This window comes from Ambystoma mexicanum (assembly GCF_040938575.1).
Source record: "Ambystoma mexicanum isolate Mex_15411 chromosome 12 unlocalized genomic scaffold, UKY_AmexF1_1 Mex_chr12_unloc.1, whole genome shotgun sequence".
Classification (NCBI taxonomy): domain Eukaryota; kingdom Metazoa; phylum Chordata; class Amphibia; order Caudata; family Ambystomatidae; genus Ambystoma; species Ambystoma mexicanum.
This window is the reverse complement of record NW_027182322.1, coordinates 8,446,914-8,472,069: the sequence shown is the minus strand read 5'-3', so window position 1 is coordinate 8,472,069 and position 25,156 is coordinate 8,446,914. Positions and strand designations below refer to the sequence as shown.

At 43.3% G+C, this 25,156-nt stretch overlaps 5 non-coding genes across 5 annotated transcripts; 2 read left to right on the top strand and 3 right to left on the bottom strand.

The window, feature by feature from the left end:
- Positions 1–641: 641 nt before the first annotated feature.
- TRNAT-UGU (transfer RNA threonine (anticodon UGU)) lies at positions 642–714 on the bottom strand. The gene has a single exon. It is a non-coding gene; the product is annotated as a tRNA-Thr (tRNA).
- Positions 715–6,716: 6,002 nt separating this feature from the next.
- On the top strand, positions 6,717–6,799 carry TRNAL-CAG (transfer RNA leucine (anticodon CAG)). The gene has a single exon. It is a non-coding gene; the product is annotated as a tRNA-Leu (tRNA).
- A 5,322-nt stretch (positions 6,800–12,121) lies between these two features.
- On the bottom strand, positions 12,122–12,194 carry TRNAT-UGU (transfer RNA threonine (anticodon UGU)). Its single transcript has one exon. It is a non-coding gene; the product is annotated as a tRNA-Thr (tRNA).
- Positions 12,195–18,203: 6,009 nt separating this feature from the next.
- On the top strand, positions 18,204–18,286 carry TRNAL-CAG (transfer RNA leucine (anticodon CAG)). The gene has a single exon. It is a non-coding gene; the product is annotated as a tRNA-Leu (tRNA).
- Positions 18,287–23,601: 5,315 nt separating this feature from the next.
- On the bottom strand, positions 23,602–23,674 carry TRNAT-UGU (transfer RNA threonine (anticodon UGU)). Its single transcript has one exon. It is a non-coding gene; the product is annotated as a tRNA-Thr (tRNA).
- Between the last annotated feature and the right edge of the window lie 1,482 nt (positions 23,675–25,156).

The following is a 25,156-nucleotide window of genomic DNA, read 5'->3' as shown; positions in this document are numbered from 1 at the left end:
GCCACTCAGGCGAGGTATCCACACCCTTCCACCCATAGTAATGGGGCTCCACTGTTCCTTTTTTCAAAATGTTGTATAGTCTAGTTCGTCTTGCTGTGACAATAAATGTGGTTTAAACATTATAAAATGTTGCCTGTATATAAAAAATATTGGCAAGTTTGGTAGAGTGCGAAATCTTCCATTCCTGTCATTCACCAAGGTTGTGTTCTTGAACTTCACAGGTATTTTTCCGTTTGTGTTTGATAATGAACTTTGCTGCAAGTTACATAATTATTTAATTTTCAAGTTGTTTTGTTCGTTATAATAAAACGTGTCTGAAATGTGTTTCACGCTTTATTTATTTATGGACTTCATGGATTATCGGCAATATGATATTCTCTTCTGCTGTTCAATTTTTCATACAATAGTAGTATTTATTGCATTGCAGTAACGTAATGGACTATCAGTGGCTCACCATTTCTGGGTGTTCCATCGCTATTGCATACATGGAAGAGTTCAATGCGCTTCGAAAAGCACACCCCAATTATCATGCTGTTTTTGTATTACTGGAATGTTTCCATGTGTGCAATTAGGATACTCTTTGAGTGTTCTATACTGTTTAAAATATCAACCGCCACCTGAAAAAAAGACAAAACTACAACAGGCCCCAGCGAGATTTGAACTCGCGACCCCTGGTTTACAAGACCAGTGCTCTAACCCCTGAGCTATGGAGCCAGACATTGGGGGCTTTCAAACAAAAAAATCTGACAACATGAATGTTTTACCTCACAGTACATGTTTTACTGTTTAATTAAGAATGCAAGAGTTGCTTCAAAAGAGCAACATAAGGGCCTCATTACAACCTTGGTGCTAAGTGCACCAACTTTACCACCATGGTGTAAACTCCGTTTACACCATGGTGGATGGCGGATTTACCGCCCCATTCCAAGGTGAGTGGGGCAGTAAATCCCCATTTTCCCTTCCCCATTCCCATTTTTGCCCCATAGGGCATAATGGGAGTGGGGGAGGCGCTAATTACGCCGCCGTAAATTACGGCGGCGTAATTAGCACCATGGCAGGTTAGCGCCATGGATTTTAACGCCTGCTAAAAGCAGGCGTTAAAATCAGAATCAGGCGTTAAGGGTTAACGGTGGCGTTAACCCTTAACGCCTGAGTTGTAATGAGGCCCCATGTGTGTGAGCCAAACCAAAGACAAGAAAGAGAAGGGAGGAAACGGGCTTTGGCACTCAGTCACAACCTTTGCTGACTTTATGGTGTTCTGTAAATCATTCAGTAGTTATAGCATTCAGATCTGTGCTGGCCACGAGAAATGTACACTCATTTATGTATTACAACTTTCTACTTGCAACCATTTCTGACTGAACAGCCTTTATACTAAAACTTGGAACAAAGGGAAAGGGAAGTGGTATTTAAAAATGTGAGGAAGGGAGTGAAAATGTGCAACACCGGGCTGTTAAAAGGTTTTGAATAAAAAGCAGAGTCTGCAAAATAGGACAGTAATGACACGTAGACAGCCTGACACTGAAATGATGCCATGGCAGTATAGCTAATCACGAAGTACCATTCACCAGACCGCATAGTGTATCTGTTCAGTGGGCAGTTAGAATCTCTTCTTCTTTCTTACATGTGTGCACAATACTTTCCAGCTTCTCCTTCATCTCACTTCACCGTTCTTTTCTTCCCAGCAGAATAAGATCGGCTTTCCCAGGCAGGGTCATGATATGTCTAAGAAAAGTTTTTTGCACTTTAAAATTACCACAGTAGTGATTTGGCACAGTGCAAAGCGTAGTTACAGAACATACCATGTAGCAATCTCTCTTCCCAGTTGTGATTTACAACCTCAAATCTCCATGACAAACACATCTGCTTTAAAGAGTGGCCTGGGACCATTTGAAGAATCGCACCAGTTTCAATTTATAATCCTGAAAAAAGATTAACATGGACTACATGGATGAGATAGATACGCCCTTACTACAGGCATCTGAGTATAGTGGACAGACTGATCTCTTCATCCTTCGAATGCCAGTAAATTCAGAGTTAGCAAAATGGGTAATAACCTGCTAAGAGATAGCGCTTTGAATTACTTGGGCATGTGCTACCATAATTATGATTGTCTCGCTAAAAAAAGCAAATGGATCTCTTTGAACTCAGAGCGGTTGCCCTGTGGGGTGTAATCAAAGGCTCCAAACCAACGGAACTGAAGGGGCCACTTAAAAAATGACCTGGCAGCTTTTATAGAAAAATCTTCACACAGAAAATTGGCCTATCATGGCAGACTGTGGGGTTTCAGCAAGTAGCACAAGGAAGGGCCATGTGAAAAAGTCCTACCAGTCATTACAAAAAGAAAATCACCATTCTAATTCAAAAGTGGCAGGAGAAATTCAAAGGTCCCGTTCACATGAAAAACAGGAGTTTCAAACATTGTCACCAAAATGGCTTCGCATGTGTCTTTGCAGCTTAAGGCAAGACATGATAAAAATATTCCCCAGCTAACATAGGGAGAAGACATAGTTTGTGTTGACAAGATGTAATGTATATTATGCTTCACATGCAAAATACCGGCAAACATTTCAAAAGAAAAGCCCACTTTGTTTCCATGAAAAGTTCCTGTAGGCCTTGTGGGGCAACTGTCACAAAGGACTCCCCCACCGAAAGCCTAACTTCCATCCCAGCTGTTTACAACTGCAATAAAGTGGCCACTAAGGGTGTTGAAAACAAAACTTCCCCCGGACTGGGAGTCTCTGAAAGCTCATTTATGTGCAGACAGGTGACCTAGCCAGTGCATGACCTGAATGTAGGGGGGAGGTATGAACGCAGGGGCTGCAATCAAGGCCGAACCCTGAACAAAATACAGGAAAATAGAAGCTTTCTTGATTGAAATGGTGGTCCCCTACAGATAAGAGGACAGCAGTGGGGATCTTTGTGTTGGACGGTGCATCCCAGGTATTTACGATCTGCAGTCTATACTTCAAACAACAAAGGGACTAATACAAAAAAAACTCTGGTCACAGGCTGGCCCAGAGTGGCAAATGGCCTGGAGATCAGAGAGCTACAATTTGCATAACAGGAAGATTTGCTTTAATTTAAAAGTACTATTATCATTTAGGCATTTTTCTCAGCGACAATAAATTGTACTGCCTTCATGTTCATGTCATTGTTCAGATAATTTCCAGGCGATTTTGTTGAAATAAAATTCATCCACCTGCAACTTAGGGGATTGTAATGAACGGCTAAAATGTGTACTTGGCTGCTCTGAACATGTTCTGAATTTGAGTGTTGGCAAACTGGCAGAGGGTAAAATTAGGAATGTGCGGAGTAAATTGCATGTTCCTAAGGATTATGCTTTTTGTAAAAATGGCGGAAAATTGAAAAACGATCATGCAAAATGGTGCAGGAGACAAACAGATTGTGTGCGGCAGCAATGGCCTTTACTTTCATTCGGGGCAGGGAGGCACAGCACAAAACTGCCGCATCTCTGCCCACAGAACACTGACAGTTCACCACCACTAGGTCCGGGAACCTTGTTGGGGGTGTGCAGACCGCCGCACGACATCCTGTCTCCTTTTTTTGTATCCCATTCTTTTTCAAGCTCTGAACATGGAGCATTTTCTGTTTCACCGCTGGTTAGACCGGGTTAACTCAGAGGGCTTGGATGGCCAACCACAGGCTAAAACGGCCGATTGCAGGTCGGGAGCCGGACCAGGCACTCGCCTTCCATATTTTCTTATTTTTGATGCTCCGATCACAGAGCGAGCCTCCTTCTCCCCCAGGCAGGCTGCACAGATGCTGCAGTGAAGCAGCAGCCCTGTGCCACCTCAACTGTTTCCAACTTTTATCACAGCGTTTCCGTAGCTCACCGACTTGGCATCCTGGGCATGCATCATAGGGGCACTGACTCTCCATGACCTACCAACAAGGTGGTCTCCCACAATCGGATTGAGTGCGGCGCCGATGACCGCCAGATGAAAGCCGCATCAGTGGTGGTAGGACGACGGGCAGCCAACACGGCAGGCTCGTGAAACCTTTGTCCCCATTGTTGCGGCTGGACCTGCGGTCATGCAGGCTAGTCGGACCATCGCTGGGGGCACCCAGTATACGCATTCACAGAGACAGGTGTGGGCTGGCTCACAGGTACACAGGCCAACTCAAGGGCTGAAGGGGGCACCCAGCATATGCACACACAGTTCCCGCTGCAGGGATCACCCTGTTCTCCCTGGCCACACAGACTTACATGGCAGTCATGGTCACACGACTGCATCGTGGCCTGGGGGCACCCAGCGCATGCACAAGGATCTGGATCCATTCAGATTCAGTGGTGCTGCAGGGGCTGTGCTCACACAGCATCATCCTGCAGGGGAGACAGAGTTGACATGCAGGGGCTCTGCCTGGAACACAGGGAGTGGGGACAGAGTTCCCTCACAGGGGCTCTGCCATCATGAAGGGCTTTGCACAGGCAAGCACTCTGCCTGGAAGGCCGCGCTGGCGCAGAGCAGAATAACACGCTGCAGGCAGGAGTCTGGAGGTCTTGACTGACGAACGAGAAACTGCATGTCCCTTTTATTGGGTTACCAATGAAATGTATGCCTCAAGAAACCTATGGGGCATGTACCTGGTCACTCTACACGAGAAAAAATCTCTTCTTAATTATTCAATATTGATCAGGAGAGTATTACTTAATTTAAATCAAAATTTCAAGAAACAGAAAAAACACTTTGTAAATCTCTTTTACAGACAATTGTATTCTTAGTTCATACAATGTTTTTGACAACCTGAATTACAGCATTCATTAAACAAAATAGTTTTACACACTAAGATTTTCATCAAATAAAAAAGCAACAGTTCTTAGCAGAAAATAATGTCATTCAGAAAGAATTCTGCAAAATGTGCTGAATTTATAGTTTTAAGTGTCAATTCAACAGAAAGGTTTTTTTTCCCCACACAATCACAATCACATGTTGTTAATTCACTACGCGTTTCGGGGTTATCTTGACCCCTTCTTCATGTGCTGATGTGATTTGTATTATTTTCACTATTTCGTAAAACAAATTTCAAAGAAAACAAAGATATGTACTAGGTTTGTCTCTGTAGCATAGTGAACACCAATATATCATGAACAAATTTTGAGACACCCTAAGAGTGAATTTCACTGACCTTGGAAGTATCCAGGGTCTATATAGCCATCACTGACTCTCGAGTCACTTCTGATTCTTGCCACTGGTTGATAATTGCTGGTAGTCTGGTATTGTAACCATCCTCAATGGTCCTGTCCCAATGGTCTAGCAAAATGTTGCACCCACTCTATGAAGAAGGAATAATCGCATGCCCAAATTATCAAAACCTGCACTCAATACTGCCTCCCTGCACCCAGCGCTCACTAAATCCAATGGCTAAAATAAATGCCTCAAGGAAAACTTACCCACAGCTCGAGACTTTCCAAAAAGCAACTCGGGAACGGCGAATCAGCTGCAAACACAGCCTCCCGTCCCGCGGTGCGTTTGTATTAGATATTTCAATGTGTCACATGATCGTAACTCGGATCACGTGACCAGGAAACGTACGTTTCTTGAAGGACTATCGCCCCAATTTCTCTGCCCCAACGTGGTATATCTACCTAAAAAACACCACGTTTGGTATATGTAATATTATTGCCACTATTACTCATACAAAAGGGCTTGATGTGTAATGAAGGACACAGTCCCTGTACCGTTGTGCCGCCTCAAGTGATCACAAAGTGATCACGTGATGACGTGTCTGTGATGAGACACGCCATCAAGGGATTTATGTGCCGTCTGTTATTGTTATAGCTGCGCCTCCTGTTAAAGATAAGTGTGAAAGTCTACTGCTGAGATATATTACTGCTGAGATTCAATACAGGTTCTCAGTTTGGGAAGATCACATAATGAACGCCAATTCTCTTATTACGTTCACGGGCAAGCTCTTCCTGCTTTGTATCATGGTAAGTAAAAATTCATATTCTACTGACATATATCCGATATGATGCTCACTATGGAGCACCATGTCCTAATTAAGGGTAGATCATCTAGTGAATATGAACAGAATCAACTCTAAGCTATGAACATATATTGGGTTAATCACATGCTGCACGGACACGTGATACCGCACAAGCATTAAGCAGGGACTTGTCATTTCTTAAAGGGGAGCACACCACAGTGCTGATCAGATTCCCACATACCTCACCAGTCTCCCCCATCCCTTATCAATGCCCTTCAGACAATGAAGGGGCTGTGTCCTGAGACACCTGGCAAGTAATACGATTCCTTGAGTAATACGAATACAGACAATCCTCAAAAAATATATTAGGGCAACTATTAAGATCACTCTGCGTTCAACAGGCTCCTACTGATTGGTTGTCGCTACCTTTTCTTGTTATGCAATAGAAAGTTACTCATTAGAGAAACTGGATCCTATTCTTTGCTTCTGTACATTACACCTATGTGTATGTGCAATGAAGTGGTGAGAGATGCAAAGAATGGAAAATAACATAAAAAGACGTGTGCAAAATCATCTGCGTGGATCACCATTATAACCATGCGAGGCAAATGATACTGTGCAAATATGTGTTAATTTGTCAGTTATTATGATTCCAAATCCCAAGATTATCAGTCATTTCATCAGTAATTAAAAGAATTGCAAAGGAGTGACTTGACATTAGTACGTGTTGATAACTACAGACCTTTCCATGTTTTCGTCGGTTCGTCAGGATGGCCGAGCGGTCTAAGGCGCTGCGTTCAGGTCGCAGTCTCCTCTGGAGGCGTGGGTTCGAATCCCACTTCTGACATGAATTATTTTATAGTCTTAATAGTGTCTGCATCCAGAAACACAATTATGTGCAACATTGTTGTCGGCTCTTCCTAGAATAGTTGTTTTCTAATGCCTCGTGAAATAGATTGTAAATGAACTTCTTTAGAAGAGTGAATAATATTTACTTTCTGTCATTTTGAATCAGGTTGGGAATAGTTGCAGCTTCACTCTAAATGGCTCATGCCACAAGTCATGTGAATTTTGAAACATTATTGTCTTTCTATCCCTGTGGCATATTTTCTGTGTTAGTCTCAACATAAGCAGGCCCTCCATTTACAATTGCACACTTTCATATTCACTCTCCCTATAGATATCCACACTAACACGTTCAAATGCTATCTTAAAAAACACAATAAGCATACAAACTAAGCAGTGGTTAAAGTGAGCAGAAAAGGTCGGCAGTGGCTACCACTACTTTCATTTTGTACTGTTAACAGTTCTACTACTTTTGTAATCATTTTAATCATTCCGGAACTGTTCTTTGTGAAGTTAAATCACATTTCTCTACTTTACAATCCAATAGCAGTAAAGGCTAAACTGAAGTATGTTTCAACTTGATTGGCTGTCAACCAGTAATGAAAAATGTGTTGTATGTTGCTCCTTTCCTGCCTACTCTTTTCCCCGCCAGGGTCACTGTTCCACTACTTTTTTGGATGCACTTCTACCACTGAAACTAAGCCACCTACACATGGCTATTGTACGCCCCTCACACCTTCTTCTTACACTGATTGCTTAAGGTCTACGATATTCCTGGATGCTGCCCACCCCCACACAAGTTAACCCTTTTTCACAATCAAGGGTGGAACATTGTGCTTTTGAGGATGCTGATCTGTGCGCCCGGGCCATTGATCACTGACAATCCTCCAAGTTTTTGGAGGAGGTGAAGGCACTGGTGAGGTCTTAGAAGTAGAAGAGGACAGAGGCAGGGGAGGGAGGTCCTCAAATGGACAACCCCAGAGATACATTGGAGGGGCAGGTAGACATGTCCATCATGTGGTAGGAGGGGACTGCTGCAGCTAGAACCCTGGAGGAGGTGTTTGGAATGGAGGAAGTTCACAAAGCAGGGTGAGGATACTGCTGCAAATGAGGGGGGATGACTGCCTGGAGAAGACTTAAGGGGGGTTGATCAGCCTGCGAAAGTGCCACAGCAGAAGGTATACCTACTTGATTGAGAGGATGAGAGGCATACATAAGAAGAGGTGGCGGTAGTATATGTGCCTCTTCTAGCCATAGAGGAGAGGGAAAGCCTGGAGTTGCCTGCAGAGTGGTGACCTGAAACACACCATAACACATTACACAGAATGCTTAATAGTGGTACTATTTTATCCTGCCATGAGGGAAGACCACCCACGTGAGAGGATCTTGAGGTCTTCTGCATGGTGTAGGGCTGTGAGAAGAGGCTCAAGTGGGACAACAAGCCAAGCAGCTAGGGGGGGCATAGCCTAGGGATTATGCCCATGAGGACTCATGTGCACAGGTGGCACAGAAGGGTGCTCCAAGCACACGTGTCCTCAAAGGCTTGTAACAATGCAGCAACCACTATGTGGCAAACCAACTTCTGGTGCACCAGTAGTCCTGGTATGAATATCAGTTTCTAAACCATCAATCAGCCCCACACCTCCAGTACACGAGAAGGGATCCGAACAGATTGGAAGAATAAGCAAATTATAAACCTCCTTGTCCAGTTTTGGTAACGTGGACAGAATGGCAGGCTTATATCCGAAAGGATTTGGGTCATTGATTAGTTGCAACACAGCAAAAATACAATTATTACCCAATGATAAAAGGGACTGTCCAGTCAAGGTGTATAAAAATATCTACTTTATTATTATCAACAACAGACAGTTCTAGCAACATTATGAAATACAACTCACCCTGTAAAGGAATGCAGAGGACAGAGAGTTTCAAAGAAGGAAAGGGATTCACTCTGGATATTGACAGGAGGGTGGTCGGTATAGTAAATAATCGCAACAGTTCAAGGACACTTGGCTTGAGCACAAAGGAAGCAATGGGTCTTAAAATGTCTCTAGAGGCCTTTGGAGAAGGACCAGGGGGACAGAACCACAATGTCCCTTGTGCTTGTAAATGTTCTTGGTGCTCGACTGGGTGGAGGCAGTTTTAGGGTGCTTTGCAGCTTCTGTGACAGAGTTGGAGACGGGAGACAGCTGTGGTTATCAGGTGGCAGGCAGTTCAATGAGCGCATCTGGACGGATGGCTGCAGGCTGGCTTACGCGGCAGCTCGGGATCAGGAATCATTATCTGGATGGTGGTTCTGAAGCACTGGTCGAGGCGTCTCAGAAGGGTTTAAGGGACTGCAGCATTGCAGTCGGTTGCCGCTCGAGGGACTCGACTGGCTTGAAATTGTCCTGTAAGGCAGACTTCAGTAGATGCTTGTCAATGCACTTCTCCTAGCTTCTTCACTGGGCATGTGTCGTCCTTTAAGGCAGACAGCCCAAAGCTGAGGATTGTATTTCAGGCATATGCCTTGTCCTTGGTTTAGAGTTCAGAGAATCTCTGTCATTTCCCACCTAGGAAGGTTGCTGCAGAACCTAGCAGGGCACGCTGTGTGCTGGCTGGGTACTAGTTCTGTAGCTGCTGGAGGGTCCTCTGGATTCAGTATCTCCCACTGTTCCCTGGGAGATGTTTAGGGGAGGGATCTTGCTTCCCTCTTGGAAGTCCGGGCCATCCTTCACTTGCGGAAGATGTAAGGCAGACTGTACCTTCAGCAGATCTATTTGATTACTGTGCCCAAATTTCTGGGACCCCCAAATATGTTGACTTTTATTTTTATGTTGACCCACTTTTCACCCCATATATTTGCAGGGGGAAGCCCCTGCAGCACCCCCTACATGTATTAAATACTATACCAATCTCCCCACAATATATATATATATATATATATATATATATATATATATATATATATATATATATATATATATATATATATATATATATATATGGGGTTTAAAGGGGGGTCGACATTTTAAAAAAAGGTCAATATTTTGGGGGATGCAGTAATTGTATAATCCCCCTTCAACTAGGCTCCAATGATGAGTTCTTCTTTCTTCTTCTGGTGAAGCTGTCAGATGATCTGCCAAAAGAGAGGCTCAGCCCTCTTTTAAAGCCAAATGGACCACATGGATTGGTATAGGGTACGTCTGCCTTAATGATCTAATCCTGGGTCCTCACATGTATGCGTGAGGTCATAACCAGAGTGCTTTGCAACAGAAAAGGTAAAGGGGTAGAAACATGTACTACAAAGTCCCACCCATCATCTCTGTCTGTTTTGGATCAAAGCGTCCCTCTGGTTAATGGAGCTCTCCCTTGAAGATGCGGCGGGACCAGACTTTCTGGCTCCAGCAAACCACATACTTGTATCTTCTTAATGGGGTCGCCCTGTGGGGATGAGTACTGTAAACACGCAATCCCAGCCATGACATTTCACTGTCAGTCGATACTGAGGGCTGGAGCTAGCATTCGGTTGACACAGTGCATATGAAAGGTTTGTAGAGTTTCCTGTCTCCTTTGTTAGCCTCTGCAGTCAGGCCCCATCTGGGCCTGGTTGATTTATTCTCTGATTAGTATGTTGTACCTGTGATATATATATATCCCCCAGCCCAAAAACCGCCCTCCAAATCAGAGTATTTCACCCGTTTTTATTACATACCGTTTGGGTGAATTTACACGGAATTTGAAAGAAAATGCAACTTTTACATGTGTCATTTTGCAGCAACATGTTTTAAACTTTCCACTCAGTTTTCAATTGTATGCTCTTAGTAATCCATTGCTGGGGATTGTTAGTATCTATGCATTGTTGCTTTAGTGAGAAATTGTATTTACCGTAAAGTTTTAACCGCACATTAATTATTTATTTGTCCATTTCCTAGTGTCATTTCATAACATTACAAGGGGTTTAAAATCTGTTTTCCACTCTTATTTGGTGAGGGAAGGTCAGATTTTGATTCTGTTTTCTGCATCTTATTCCTGATTACCTGCTGTGTCTTGCTATCCATTCGTGAAAAACTGGATAAAAAGCCACACAGTTTGCAATTAGTTTTGTATGGTATCACATGAATAAACCCAATAGATTCAAGTAATCAACAGTGCACAGGACCATTTTCCCACACATTTTCATAATGCCTTTGCCCCATAAAATAAGCCGGTATATAATGTTCATGATGGCTGTGCATGTCCACGTAGCCTGCACCAATATATGCCAATATTACCATATAAGGTCTGTCTGCAAGTAAACAATTATATGTCACAGAAGGAAAGTCTATCCCGACTGGCTATATCAAAACAGGCCAGTGTACCACATAACCACACTCATGTTTGCTTTTACCTTTGTTGCAATGTATACATATGCCATGACACACACAGAATATATTGGTCAAACTGGAGCCACCTATGTAAGCCAGTTTAGCCATGTAATGACACTCATTTTTTGCTTTACACCTGATACCAAGTAGAAAGTAACAAATGCCATGCCACAAAAAGAAAGTAAATGCTCACTGACACCATAGGCCAGACTAGCCACATGATAACACGTATCATGCTTGCTTTACCCTTGATGCCAAGTAAAACATGACATGCCACATTATGAAAGTAAATGCTGTGCAAACAAAGCACGTGGGTGGACTGTGCTGCCTGCCACTCAGGCGAGGTATCCACACCCTTCCACCCATAGTAATGGGGCTCCACTGTTCCTTTTTTTCAAAATGTTGTATAGTCTATTAAAGTTCGTCTTGCTGTGACAATAAATGTGGTTTAAACATTATAAAATGGTGCCTGTATATAAAAAATATTGGCAAGTTTGGTAGAGTGCGAAATTTTCCATTCCTGTCATTCACCAAGGTTGTGTTCTTGAACTTCACTGGTATTTTTCCGTTTGTGTTTGATAATGAACTTTGCTGCAAGTTACATAATTATTTAATTTTCAAGTTGTTTTGTTCGTTATGATAAAACGTGTCTGAAATGTGTTTCACGCTTTATTTATTTATGGACTTCATGGATTATCGGCAATATGATATTCTCTTCTGCTGTTCAATTTTTCATACAATAGTAGTATTTATTGCATTGCAGTAACGTAATGGACTATCAGTGGCTCACCATTTCTGGGTGTTCCATCGCTATTGCATACATGGAAGAGTTCAATGCGCTTCGAAAAGCACACCCCAATTATCATGCTGTTTTTGTATTACTGGAATGTTTCCATGTGTGCAATTAGGATACTCTTTGAGTGTTCTATACTGTTTAAAATATCAACCGCCACCTGAAAAAAAGACAAAACTACAACAGGCCCCAGCGAGATTTGAACTCGCGACCCCTGGTTTACAAGACCAGTGCTCTGACCCCTGAGCTATGGAGCCAGACATTAGAGTCTGTCAAACAAAAAAACCTGACAACATGAATGTTTTACCTCACAGTACATGTTTTACTGTTTATTTAAGAATGCAAGAGTTGCTTCAAAAGAGCAACATAAGGGCCTCATTACAACCTTGGTGCTAAGTGCACCAACTTTACCACCATGGTGTAAACTCCGTTTACACCATGGTGGATGGCGGATTTACCGCCCCATTCCAAGGTGAGTGGGGCGGTAAATCCCCATTTCCCATTTTCCCTTCCCCATTCCCATGTTTGCCCCATAGGGCATAATGGGAGTGGGGGAGGCGCTAATTACGCCGCCGTAAATTACGGCGGCGTAATTAGCACCATGGCAGGTTAGCGCCATGGATTTTAACGCCTGCTAAAAGCAGGTGTTAAAATCAGAATCAGGCGTTAAGGGTTAACGGTGGCGTTAACCCTTAACGCCTGAGTTGTAATGAGGCCCCATGTGTGTGAGCCAAACCAAAGACAAGAAAGAGAAGGGAGGAAACGGGCTTTGGCACTCAGTCACAACCTTTGCTGACTTTATGGTGTTCTGTAAATCATTCAGTAGTTATAGCATTCAGATCTGTGCTGGCCACGAGAAATGTACACTCATTTATGTATTACAACTTTCTACTTGCAACCATTTCTGACTGAACAGCCTTTATACTAAAACTTGGAACAAAGGGAAAGGGAAGTGGTATTTAAAAATGTGAGGAAGGGAGTGAAAATGTGCAACACCGGGCTGTTAAAAGGTTTTGAATAAAAAGCAGAGTCTGCAAAATAGGACAGTAATGACACGTAGACAGCCTGACACTGAAATGATGCCATGGCAGTATAGCTAATCACGAAGTACCATTCACCAGACCGCATAGTGTATCTGTTCAGTGGGCAGTTAGAATCTCTTCTTCTTTCTTACATGTGTGCACAATACTTTCCAGCTTCTTCTTCATCTCACTTCACCGTTCTTTTCTTCCCAGCAGAATAAGATCGGCTTTCCCAGGCAGGGTCATGATATGTCTAAGAAAAGTTTTTTGCACTTTAAAATTACCACAGTAGTGATTTGGCACAGTGCAAAGCGTAGTTACAGAACATACCATGTAGCAATCTCTCTTCCCAGTTGTGATTTACAACCTCAAATCTCCATGACAAACACATCTGCTTTAAAGAGTGGCCTGGGACCATTTGAAGAATCGCACCAGTTTCAATTTATAATCCTGAAAAAAGATTAACATGGACTACATGGATGAGATAGATATGCCCTTACTACAGGCATCTGAGTATAGTGGACAGACTGATCTCTTCATCCTTCGAATGCCAGTAAATTCAGAGTTAGTAAAATGGGTAATAACCTGCTAAGAGATAGCGCTTTGAATTACTTGGGCATGTGCTACCATAATTATGATTGTCTCGCTAAAAAAAGCAAATGGATCTCTTTGAACTCAGAGCGGTTGCCCTGTGGGGTGTAATCAAAGGCTCCAAACCAACGGAACTGAAGGGGCCACTGAAAAAATGACCTGGCAGCTTTTATAGAAAAATCTTCACACAGAAAATTGGCCTATCATGGCAGACTGTGGGGTTTCAGCAAGTAGCACAAGGAAGGGCCATGTGAAAAAGTCCTACCAGTCATTACAAAAAGAAAATCACCATTCTAATTCAAAAGTGGCAGGAGAAATTCAAAGGTCCCGTTCACATGAAAAACAGGAGTTTCAAACATTGTCACCAAAATGGCTTCGCATGTGTCTTTGCAGCTTAAGGCAAGACATGATAAAAATATTTCCCAGCTAACATAGGGAGAAGACATAGTTTGTGTTGACAAGATGTAATGTATATTATGCTTCACATGCAAAATACCGGCAAACATTTCAAAAGAAAAGCCCACTTTGTTTCCATGAAAAGTTCCTGTAGGCCTTGTGGGGCAACTGTCACAAAGGACTCCCCCACCGAAAGCCTAACTTCCATCCCAGCTGTTTACAACTGCAATAAAGTGGCCACTAAGGGTGTTGAAAACAAAACTTCCCCCGGACTGGGAGTCTCTGAAAACTCATTTATGTGCAGACAGGTGACCTAGCCAGTGCATGACCTGAATGTAGGGGGGAGGTATGAACGCAGGGGCTGCAATCAAGGCCGAACCCTGAACAAAATACAGGAAAATAGAAGCTTTCTTGATTGAAATGGTGGTCCCCTACAGATAAGAGGACAGCAGTGGGGATCTCTGTGTTGGCCGGTGCATCCCAGGTATTTACGATCTGCAGTCTATACTTCAAACAACAAAGGGACTAATACAAAAAAAACTCTGGTCACAGGCTGGCCCAGAGTGGCAAATGGCCTGGAGACCGGAGAGCTACAATTTGCATAACAGGAAGATTTGCTTTAATTTAAAAGTACTATTATCATTTAGGCATTTTTCTCAGCGACAATAAATTGTACTGCCTTCATGTTCATGTCATTGTTCAGATAATTTCCAGGCGATTTTGTTGAAATAAAATTCATCCACCTGCAACTTAGGGGATTGTAATGAACGGCTAAAATGTGTACTTGGCTGCTCTGAACATGTTCTGAATTTGAGTGTTGGCAAACTGGCAGAGGGTAAAATTAGGAATGTGCGGAGTAAATTGCATGTTCCTAAGGATTATGCTTTTTGTAAAAATGGCGGAAAATTGAAAAACGATCATGCAAAATGGTGCAGGAGACAAACAGATTGTGTGCGGCAGCAATGGCCTTTACTTTCATTCGGGGCAGGGAGGCACAGCACAAAACTGCCGCATCTCTGCCCACAGAAGACTGACAGTTCACCACCACTAGGTCCGGGAACCTTGTTGGGGGTGTGCAGACCGCCGCACGGCATCCTGTCTCCTTTTTTTGTATCCCATTCTTTTTCAAGCTCTGAACATGGAGCATTTTCTGTTTCACCGCTGGTTAGACCGGGTTAACTCAGAGGGCTTGGATGGCCAACCACAGGCTAAAACGGCCGATCGCAGGTCGGGAGCCGGACCAGGCACTCGCCTTCCATATTTTCTTATTTTTGATGCTCCGATCACAGAGCGAGCCTCCTTCTCCCCCAGGCAGGCTGCACAGATGCTGCAGTGAAGCAGCAGCCCTGTGCCACCTCAACTGTTTCCAACTTTTATCACAGCGTTTCCGTAGCTCACCGACTTGGCATCCTGGGCATGCATCATAGGGGCACTGACTCTCCATGACCTACCAACAAGGTGGTCTCCCACAATCGGATTGAGTGCGGCGCCGATGACCGCCAGATGAAAGCCGCATCAGTGGTGGTAGGACGACGGGCAGCCAACACGGCAGGCTCGTGAAACCTTTGTCCCCATTGTTGCGGCTGGACCTGCGGTCATGCAGGCTAGTCGGACCATCGCTGGGGGCACCCAGTATACGCATTCACAGAGACAGGTGTGGGCTGGCTCACAGGTACACAGGCCAACCCAAGGGCTGAAGGGGGCACCCAGCATATGCACACACAGTTCCCGCTGCAGGGATCACCCTGTTCTCCCTGGCCACACAGACTTACATGGCAGTCATGGTCACACGACTGCATCGTGGCCTGGGGGCACCCAGCGCATGCACAAGGATCTGGATCCATTCAGATTCAGTGGTGCTGCAGGGGCTGTGCTCACACAGCATCATCCTGCAGGGGAGACAGAGTTGACATGCAGGGGCTCTGCCTGGAACACAGGGAGTGGGGACAGAGTTCCCTCACAGGGGCTCTGCCATCATGAAGGGCTTTGCACAGGCAGGCACTCTGCCTGGAAGGCCGCGCTGGCGCAGAGCAGAATAACACGCTGCAGGCAGGAGTCTGGAGGTCTTGACTGACGAACGAGAAACTGCATGTCCCTTTTATTGGGTTACCAATGAAATGTATGCCTCAAGAAACCTATGGGGCATGTACCTGGTCACTCTACACGAGAAAAAATCTCTTCTTAATTATTCAATATTGATCAGGAGAGTATTACTTCATTTAAATCAAAATTTCAAGAAACAGAAAAAACACTTTGTAAATCTCTTTTACAGACAATTGTATTCTTAGTTCATACAATGTTTTTGACAACCTGAATTACAGCATTCATTAAACAAAATAGTTTTACACACTAAGATTTTCATCAAATAAAAAAGCAACAGTTCTTAGCAGAAAATAATGTCATTCAGAAAGAATTCTGCAAAATGTGCTGAATTTATAGTTTTAAGTGTCAATTCAACAGAAAGGTTTTTTTTCCCCACACAATCACAATCACATGTTGTTAATCCACTAGGCGTTTCGGGGTTATCTTGACCCCTTCTTCATGTGCTGATGTGATTTGTATTATTTTCACTATTTCGTAAAACAAATTTCAAAGAAAACAAAGATTTGTACTAGGTTTGTCTCTGTAGCATAGTGAACACCAATATATCATGAACAAATTTTGAGACACCCTAAGAGTGAATTTCACTGACCTTGGAAGTATCCAGGGTCTATATAGCCATCACTGACTCTCGTGTCACTTCTGATTCTTGCCACTGGTTGATAATTGCTGGTAGTCTGGTATTGTAACCATCCTCAATGGTCCTGTCCCAATGGCCTAGCAAAATGTTGCACCCACTCTATGAAGAAGGAATAATCGCATGCCCAAATTATCAAAACCTGCACTCAATACTGCCTCCCTGCACCCAGCGCTCACTAAATCCAATGGCTAAAATAAATGCCTCAAGGAAAACTTACCCACAGCTCGAGACTTTCCAAAAAGCAACTCGGGAACGGCGAATCAGCTGCAAACACAGCCTCCCGTCCCGCGGTGCGTTTGTATTAGATATTTCAATGTGTCACATGATCGTAACTCGGATCACGTGACCAGGAAACGTACGTTTCTTGAAGGACTATCGCCCCAATTTCTCTGCCCCAACGTGGTATATCTACCTAAAAAACACCACGTTTGGTATATGTAACATTATTGCCACTATTACTCATACAAAAGGGCTCGATGTGTAATGAAGGACACAGTCCCTGTACCGTTGTGCCGCCTCAAGTGATCACAAAGTGATCACGTGATGACGTGTCTGTGATGAGACACGCCATCAAGGGATTTATGTGCCGTCTGTTATTGTTATAGCTGCGCCTCCTGTTAAAGATAAGTGTGAAAGTCTACTGCTGAGATATATTACTGCTGAGATTCAATACAGGTTCTCAGTTTGGGAAGATCACATAATGAACGCCAATTCTCTTATTACGTTCACGGGCAAGCTCTTCCTGCTTTGTATCATGGTAAGTAAAAATTCATATTCTACTGACATATATCCGAAATGATGCTCACTATGGAGCACCATGTCCTAATTAAGGGTAGATCATCTAGTGAATATGAACAGAATCAACTCTAAGCTATGAACATATATTGGGTTAATCACATGCTGCACGGACACGTGGTACCGCACAAGCATTAAGCAGGGACTTGTCATTTCTTAAAGGGGAGCACACCACAGTGCTGATCAGATTCCCACATACCTCACCAGTCTCCCCCATCCCTTATCAATGCCCTTCAGACAATGAAGGGGCTGTGTCCTGAGACACCTGGCAAGTAATACGATTCCTTGAGTAATACGAATACAGACAATCCTCAAAAAATATATTAGGGCAACTATTAAGATCACTCTGCGTTCAACAGGCTCCTACTGATTGGTTGTCGCTACCTTTTCTTGTTATGCAATAGAAAGTTACTCATTAGAGAAACTGGATCCTATTCTTTGCTTCTGTACATTACACCTATTTGTATGTGCAATGAAGTGGTGAGAGATGCAAAGAATGGAAAATAACATAAAAAGACGTGTGCAAACTCATCTGCGTGGATCACCATTATAACCATGCGAGGCAAATGATACTGTTCAAATATGTGTTAATTTGTGAGTTATTATGATTCCAAATCCCAAGATTATCAGTCATTTCATCAGTAATTAAAAGAATTGCAAAGGAGTGACTTGACATTAGTACGTGTTGATAACTACAGACCTTTCCATGTCTTCGTCGGTTCGTCAGGATGGCCGAGCGGTCTAAGGCGCTGCGTTCAGGTCGCAGTCTCCTCTGGAGGCGTGGGTTCGAATCCCACTTCTGACATGAATTATTTTATAGTCTTAATAGTGTCTGCATCCAGAAACACAATTATGTGCAACATTGTTGTCGGCTCTTCCTAGAATAGTTGTTTTCTAATGCCTCGTGAAATAGATTGTAAATGAACTTCTTTAGAAGAGTGAATAATATTTACTTTCTGTCATTTTGAATCAGGTTGGGAATAGTTGCAGCTTCCCTCTAAATGGCTCATGCCACAAGTCATGTGAATTTTGAAACATTATTGTCTTTCTATCCCTGTGGCATATTTTCTGTGTTAGTCTCAACATAAGCAGGCCCTCCATTTACAATTGCACACTTTCATATTCACTCTCCCTATAGATATCCACACTAACACGTTCAAATGCTATCTTAAAAAACACAATAAGCTTACAAACTAAGCAGTGGTTAAAGTGAGCAGAAAAGGTCGGCAGTGGCTACCACTACTTTCATTTTGTACTGTTAACAGTTCTACTACTTTTGTAATCATTTTAATCATTCCGGAACTGTTCTTTGTGAAGTTAAATCACATTTCTCTACTTTACAATCCAATAGCAGTAAAGGCTAAACTGAAGTATGTTTCAACTTGATTGGCTGTCAACCAGTAATGAAAAATGTGTTGTATGTTGCTCCTTTCCTGCCTACTCTTTTCCCCGCCAGGGTCACTGTTCCACTACTTTTTTGGATGCACTTCTACCACTGAAACTAAGCCACCTACACATGGCTATTGTACGCCCCTCACACCTTCTTCTTACACTGATTGCTTAAGGTCTACGATATTCCTGGATGCTGCCCACCCCCACACAAGTTAACCCTTTTTCACAATCAAGGGTGGAACATTGTGCTTTTGAGGATGCTGATCTGTGCGCCCGGGCCATTGATCACTGACAATCCTCCAAGTTTTTGGAGGAGGTGAAGGCACTGGTGAGGTCTTAGAAGTAGAAGAGGACAGAGGCAGGGGAGGGAGGTCCTCAAATGGACAACCCCAGAGATACATTGGAGGGGCAGGTAGACATGTCCATCATGTGGTAGGAGGGGACTGCTGCAGCTAGAACCCTGGAGGAGGTGTTTGGAATGGAGGAAGTTCACAAAGCAGGGTGAGGATACTGCTGCAAATGAGGGGGGATGACTGCCTGGAGAAGACTTAAGGGGGGTTGATCAGCCTGCGAAAGTGCCACAGCAGAAGGTATACCTACTTGATTGAGAGGATGAGAGGCATACATAAGAAGAGGTGGCGGTAGTATATGTGCCTCTTCTAGCCATAGAGGAGAGGGAAAGCCTGGAGTTGCCTGCAGAGTGGTGACCTGAAACACACCATAACACATTACACAGAATGCTTAATAGTGGTACTATTTTATCCTGCCATGAGGGAAGACCACCCACGTGAGAGGATCTTGAGGTCTTCTGCATGGTGTAGGGCTGTGAGAAGAGGCTCAAGTGGGACAACAAGCCAAGCAGCTAGGGGGGGCATAGCCTAGGGATTATGCCCATGAGGACTCATGTGCACAGGTGGCACAGAAGGGTGCTCCAAGCACACGTGTCCTCAAAGGCTTGTAACAATGCAGCAACCACTATGTGGCAAACCAACTTCTGGTGCACCAGTAGTCCTGGTATGAATATCAGTTTCTAAACCATCAATCAGCCCCACACCTCCAGTACACGAGAAGGGATCCGAACAGATTGGAAGAATAAGCAAATTATAAACCTCCTTGTCCAGTTTTGGTAACGTGGACAGAATGGCAGGCTTATATCCGAAAGGATTTGGGTCATTGATTAGTTGCAACACAGCAAAAATACAATTATTACCCAATGATAAAAGGGACTGTCCAGTCAAGGTGTATAAAAATATCTACTTTATTATTATCAACAACAGACAGTTCTAGCAACATTATGAAATACAACTCACCCTGTAAAGGAATGCAGAGGACAGAGAGTTTCAAAGAAGGAAAGGGATTCACTCTGGATATTGACAGGAGGGTGGTCGGTATAGTAAATAATCGCAACAGTTCAAGGACACTTGGCTTGAGCACAAAGGAAGCAATGGGTCTTAAAATGTCTCTAGAGGCCTTTGGAGAAGGACCACGGGGACAGAACCACAATGTCCCTTGTGCTTGTAGATGTTCTTGGTGCTCGACTGGGTGGAGGCAGTTTTAGGGTGCTTTGCAGCTTCTGTGACAGAGTTGGAGACGGGAGACAGCTGTGGTTATCAGGTGGCAGGCAGTTCAATGAGCGCATCTGGACGGATGGCTGCAGGCTGGCCTACGCGGCAGCTCGGGATCAGGAATCATTATCTGGATGGTGGTTCTGAAGCACTGGTCGAGGCGTCTCAGAAGGGTTTAAGGGACTGCAGCATTGCAGTCGGTTGCCGCTCGAGGGACTCGACTGGCTTGAAATTGTCCTGTAAGGCAGACTTCAGTAGATGCTTGTCAATGCACTTCTCCTAGCTTCTTCACTGGGCATGTGTCGTCCTTTAAGGCAGACAGCCCAAAGCTGAGGATTGTATTTCAGGCATATGCCTTGTCCTTGGTTTAGAGTTCAGAGAATCTCTGTCATTTCCCACCTAGGAAGGTTGCTGCAGAACCTAGCAGGGCACGCTGTGTGCTGGCTGGGTACTAGTTCTGTAGCTGCTGGAGGGTCCTCTGGATTCAGTATCTCCCACTGTTCCCTGGGAGATGTTTAGGGGAGGGATCTTGCTTCCCTCTTGGAAGTCCGGGCCATCCTTCACTTGCGGAAGATGTAAGGCAGACTGTACCTTCAGCAGATCTATTTGATTACTGTGCCCAAATTTCTGGGACCCCCAAATATGTTGACTTTTATTTTTATGTTGACCCACTTTTCACCCCATATATTTGCAGGGGGAAGCCCCTGCAGCACCCCCTACATGTATTAAATACTATACCAATCTCCCCACAAATATATATATATATATATATATATATATATATATATATATATATATATATATATATATATATATATATATATATGGGGTTTAAAGGGGGGTCGACATTTTAAAAAAAGGTCAATATTTTGGGGGATGCAGTAATTGTATAATCCCCCTTCAACTAGGCTCCAATGATGAGTTCTTCTTTCTTCTTCTGGTGAAGCTGTCAGATGATCTGCCAAAAGAGAGGCTCAGCCCTCTTTTAAAGCCAAATGGACCACATGGATTGGTATAGGGTACGTCTGCCTTAATGATCTAATCCTGGGTCCTCACATGTATGCGTGAGGTCATAACCAGAGTGCTTTGCAACAGAAAAGGTAAAGGGGTAGAAACATGTACTACAAAGTCCCACCCATCATCTCTGTCTGTTTTGGATCAAAGCGTCCCTCTGGTTAATGGAGCTCTCCCTTGAAGATGCGGCGGGACCAGACTTTCTGGCTCCAGCAAACCACATACTTGTATCTTCTTAATGGGGTCGCCCTGTGGGGATGAGTACTGTAAACACGCAATCCCAGCCATGACATTTCACTGTCAGTCGATACTGAGGGCTGGAGCTAGCATTCGGTTGACACAGTGCATATGAAAGGTTTGTAGAGTTTCCTGTCTCCTTTGTTAGCCTCTGCAGTCAGGCCCCATCTGGGCCTGGTTGATTTATTCTCTGATTAGTATGTTGTACCTGTGATATATATATATCCCCCAGCCCAAAAACCGCCCTCCAAATCAGAGTATTTCACCCGTTTTTATTACATACCGTTTGGGTGAATTTACACGGAATTTGAAAGAAAATGCAACTTTTACATGTGTCATTTTGCAGCAACATGTTTTAAACTTTCCACTCAGTTTTCAATTGTATGCTCTTAGTAATCCATTGCTGGGGATTGTTAGTATCTATGCATTGTTGCTTTAGTGAGAAATTGTATTTACCGTAAAGTTTTAACCGCACATTAATTATTTATTTGTCCATTTCCTAGTGTCATTTCATAACATTACAAGGGGTTTAAAATCTGTTTTCCACTCTTATTTGGTGAGGGAAGGTCAGATTTTGATTCTGTTTTCTGCATCTTATTCCTGATTACCTGCTGTGTCTTGCTATCCATTCGTGAAAAACTGGATAAAAAGCCACACAGTTTGCAATTAGTTTTGTATGGTATCACATGAATAAACCCAATAGATTCAAGTAATCAACAGTGCACAGGACCATTTTCCCACACATTTTCATAATGCCTTTGCCCCATAAAATAAGCCGGTATATAATGTTCATGATGGCTGTGCATGTCCACGTAGCCTGCACCAATATATGCCAATATTACCATATAAGGTCTGTCTGCAAGTAAACAATTATATGTCACAGAAGGAAAGTCTATCCCGACTGGCTATATCAAAACAGGCCAGTGTACCACATAACCACACTCATGTTTGCTTTTACCTTTGTTGCAATGTATACATATGCCATGACACACACAGAATATATTGGTCAAACTGGAGCCACCTATGTAAGCCAGTTTAGCCATGTAATGACACTCATTTTTTGCTTTACCCCTGATACCAAGTAGAAAGTAACAAATGCCATGCCACAAAAAGAAAGTAAATGCTCACTGACACCATAGGCCAGACTAGCCACATGATAACACGTATCATGCTTGCTTTACCCTTGATGCCAAGTAAAACATGACATGCCACATTATGAAAGTAAATGCTGTGCAAACAAAGCACGTGGGTGGACTGTGCTGCCTGCCACTCAGGCGAGGTATCCACACCCTTCCACCCATAGTAATGGGGCTCCACTGTTCCTTTTTTTCAAAATGTTGTATAGTCTATTAAAGTTCGTCTTGCTGTGACAATAAATGTGGTTTAAACATTATAAAATGGTGCCTGTATATAAAAAATATTGGCAAGTTTGGTAGAGTGCGAAATTTTCCATTCCTGTCATTCACCAAGGTTGTGTTCTTGAACTTCACTGGTATTTTTCCGTTTGTGTTTGATAATGAACTTTGCTGCAAGTTACATAATTATTTAATTTTCAAGTTGTTTTGTTCGTTATGATAAAACGTGTCTGAAATGTGTTTCACGCTTTATTTATTTATGGACTTCATGGATTATCGGCAATATGATATTCTCTTCTGCTGTTCAATTTTTCATACAATAGTAGTATTTATTGCATTGCAGTAACGTAATGGACTATCAGTGGCTCACCATTTCTGGGTGTTCCATCGCTATTGCATACATGGAAGAGTTCAATGCGCTTCGAAAAGCACACCCCAATTATCATGCTGTTTTTGTATTACTGGAATGTTTCCATGTGTGCAATTAGGATACTCTTTGAGTGTTCTATACTGTTTAAAATATCAACCGCCACCTGAAAAAAAGACAAAACTACAACAGGCCCCAGCGAGATTTGAACTCGCGACCCCTGGTTTACAAGACCAGTGCTCTGACCCCTGAGCTATGGAGCCAGACATTAGAGTCTGTCAAACAAAAAAACCTGACAACATGAATGTTTTACCTCACAGTACATGTTTTACTGTTTATTTAAGAATGCAAGAGTTGCTTCAAAAGAGCAACATAAGGGCCTCATTACAACCTTGGTGCTAAGTGCACCAACTTTACCACCATGGTGTAAACTCCGTTTACACCATGGTGGATGGCGGATTTACCGCCCCATTCCAAGGTGAGTGGGGCGGTAAATCCCCATTTCCCATTTTCCCTTCCCCATTCCCATGTTTGCCCCATAGGGCATAATGGGAGTGGGGGAGGCGCTAATTACGCCGCCGTAAATTACGGCGGCGTAATTAGCACCATGGCAGGTTAGCGCCATGGATTTTAACGCCTGCTAAAAGCAGGTGTTAAAATCAGAATCAGGCGTTAAGGGTTAACGGTGGCGTTAACCCTTAACGCCTGAGTTGTAATGAGGCCCCATGTGTGTGAGCCAAACCAAAGACAAGAAAGAGAAGGGAGGAAACGGGCTTTGGCACTCAGTCACAACCTTTGCTGACTTTATGGTGTTCTGTAAATCATTCAGTAGTTATAGCATTCAGATCTGTGCTGGCCACGAGAAATGTACACTCATTTATGTATTACAACTTTCTACTTGCAACCATTTCTGACTGAACAGCCTTTATACTAAAACTTGGAACAAAGGGAAAGGGAAGTGGTATTTAAAAATGTGAGGAAGGGAGTGAAAATGTGCAACACCGGGCTGTTAAAAGGTTTTGAATAAAAAGCAGAGTCTGCAAAATAGGACAGTAATGACACGTAGACAGCCTGACACTGAAATGATGCCATGGCAGTATAGCTAATCACGAAGTACCATTCACCAGACCGCATAGTGTATCTGTTCAGTGGGCAGTTAGAATCTCTTCTTCTTTCTTACATGTGTGCACAATACTTTCCAGCTTCTTCTTCATCTCACTTCACCGTTCTTTTCTTCCCAGCAGAATAAGATCGGCTTTCCCAGGCAGGGTCATGATATGTCTAAGAAAAGTTTTTTGCACTTTAAAATTACCACAGTAGTGATTTGGCACAGTGCAAAGCGTAGTTACAGAACATACCATGTAGCAATCTCTCTTCCCAGTTGTGATTTACAACCTCAAATCTCCATGACAAACACATCTGCTTTAAAGAGTGGCCTGGGACCATTTGAAGAATCGCACCAGTTTCAATTTATAATCCTGAAAAAAGATTAACATGGACTACATGGATGAGATAGATATGCCCTTACTACAGGCATCTGAGTATAGTGGACAGACTGATCTCTTCATCCTTCGAATGCCAGTAAATTCAGAGTTAGTAAAATGGGTAATAACCTGCTAAGAGATAGCGCTTTGAATTACTTGGGCATGTGCTACCATAATTATGATTGTCTCGCTAAAAAAAGCAAATGGATCTCTTTGAACTCAGAGCGGTTGCCCTGTGGGGTGTAATCAAAGGCTCCAAAC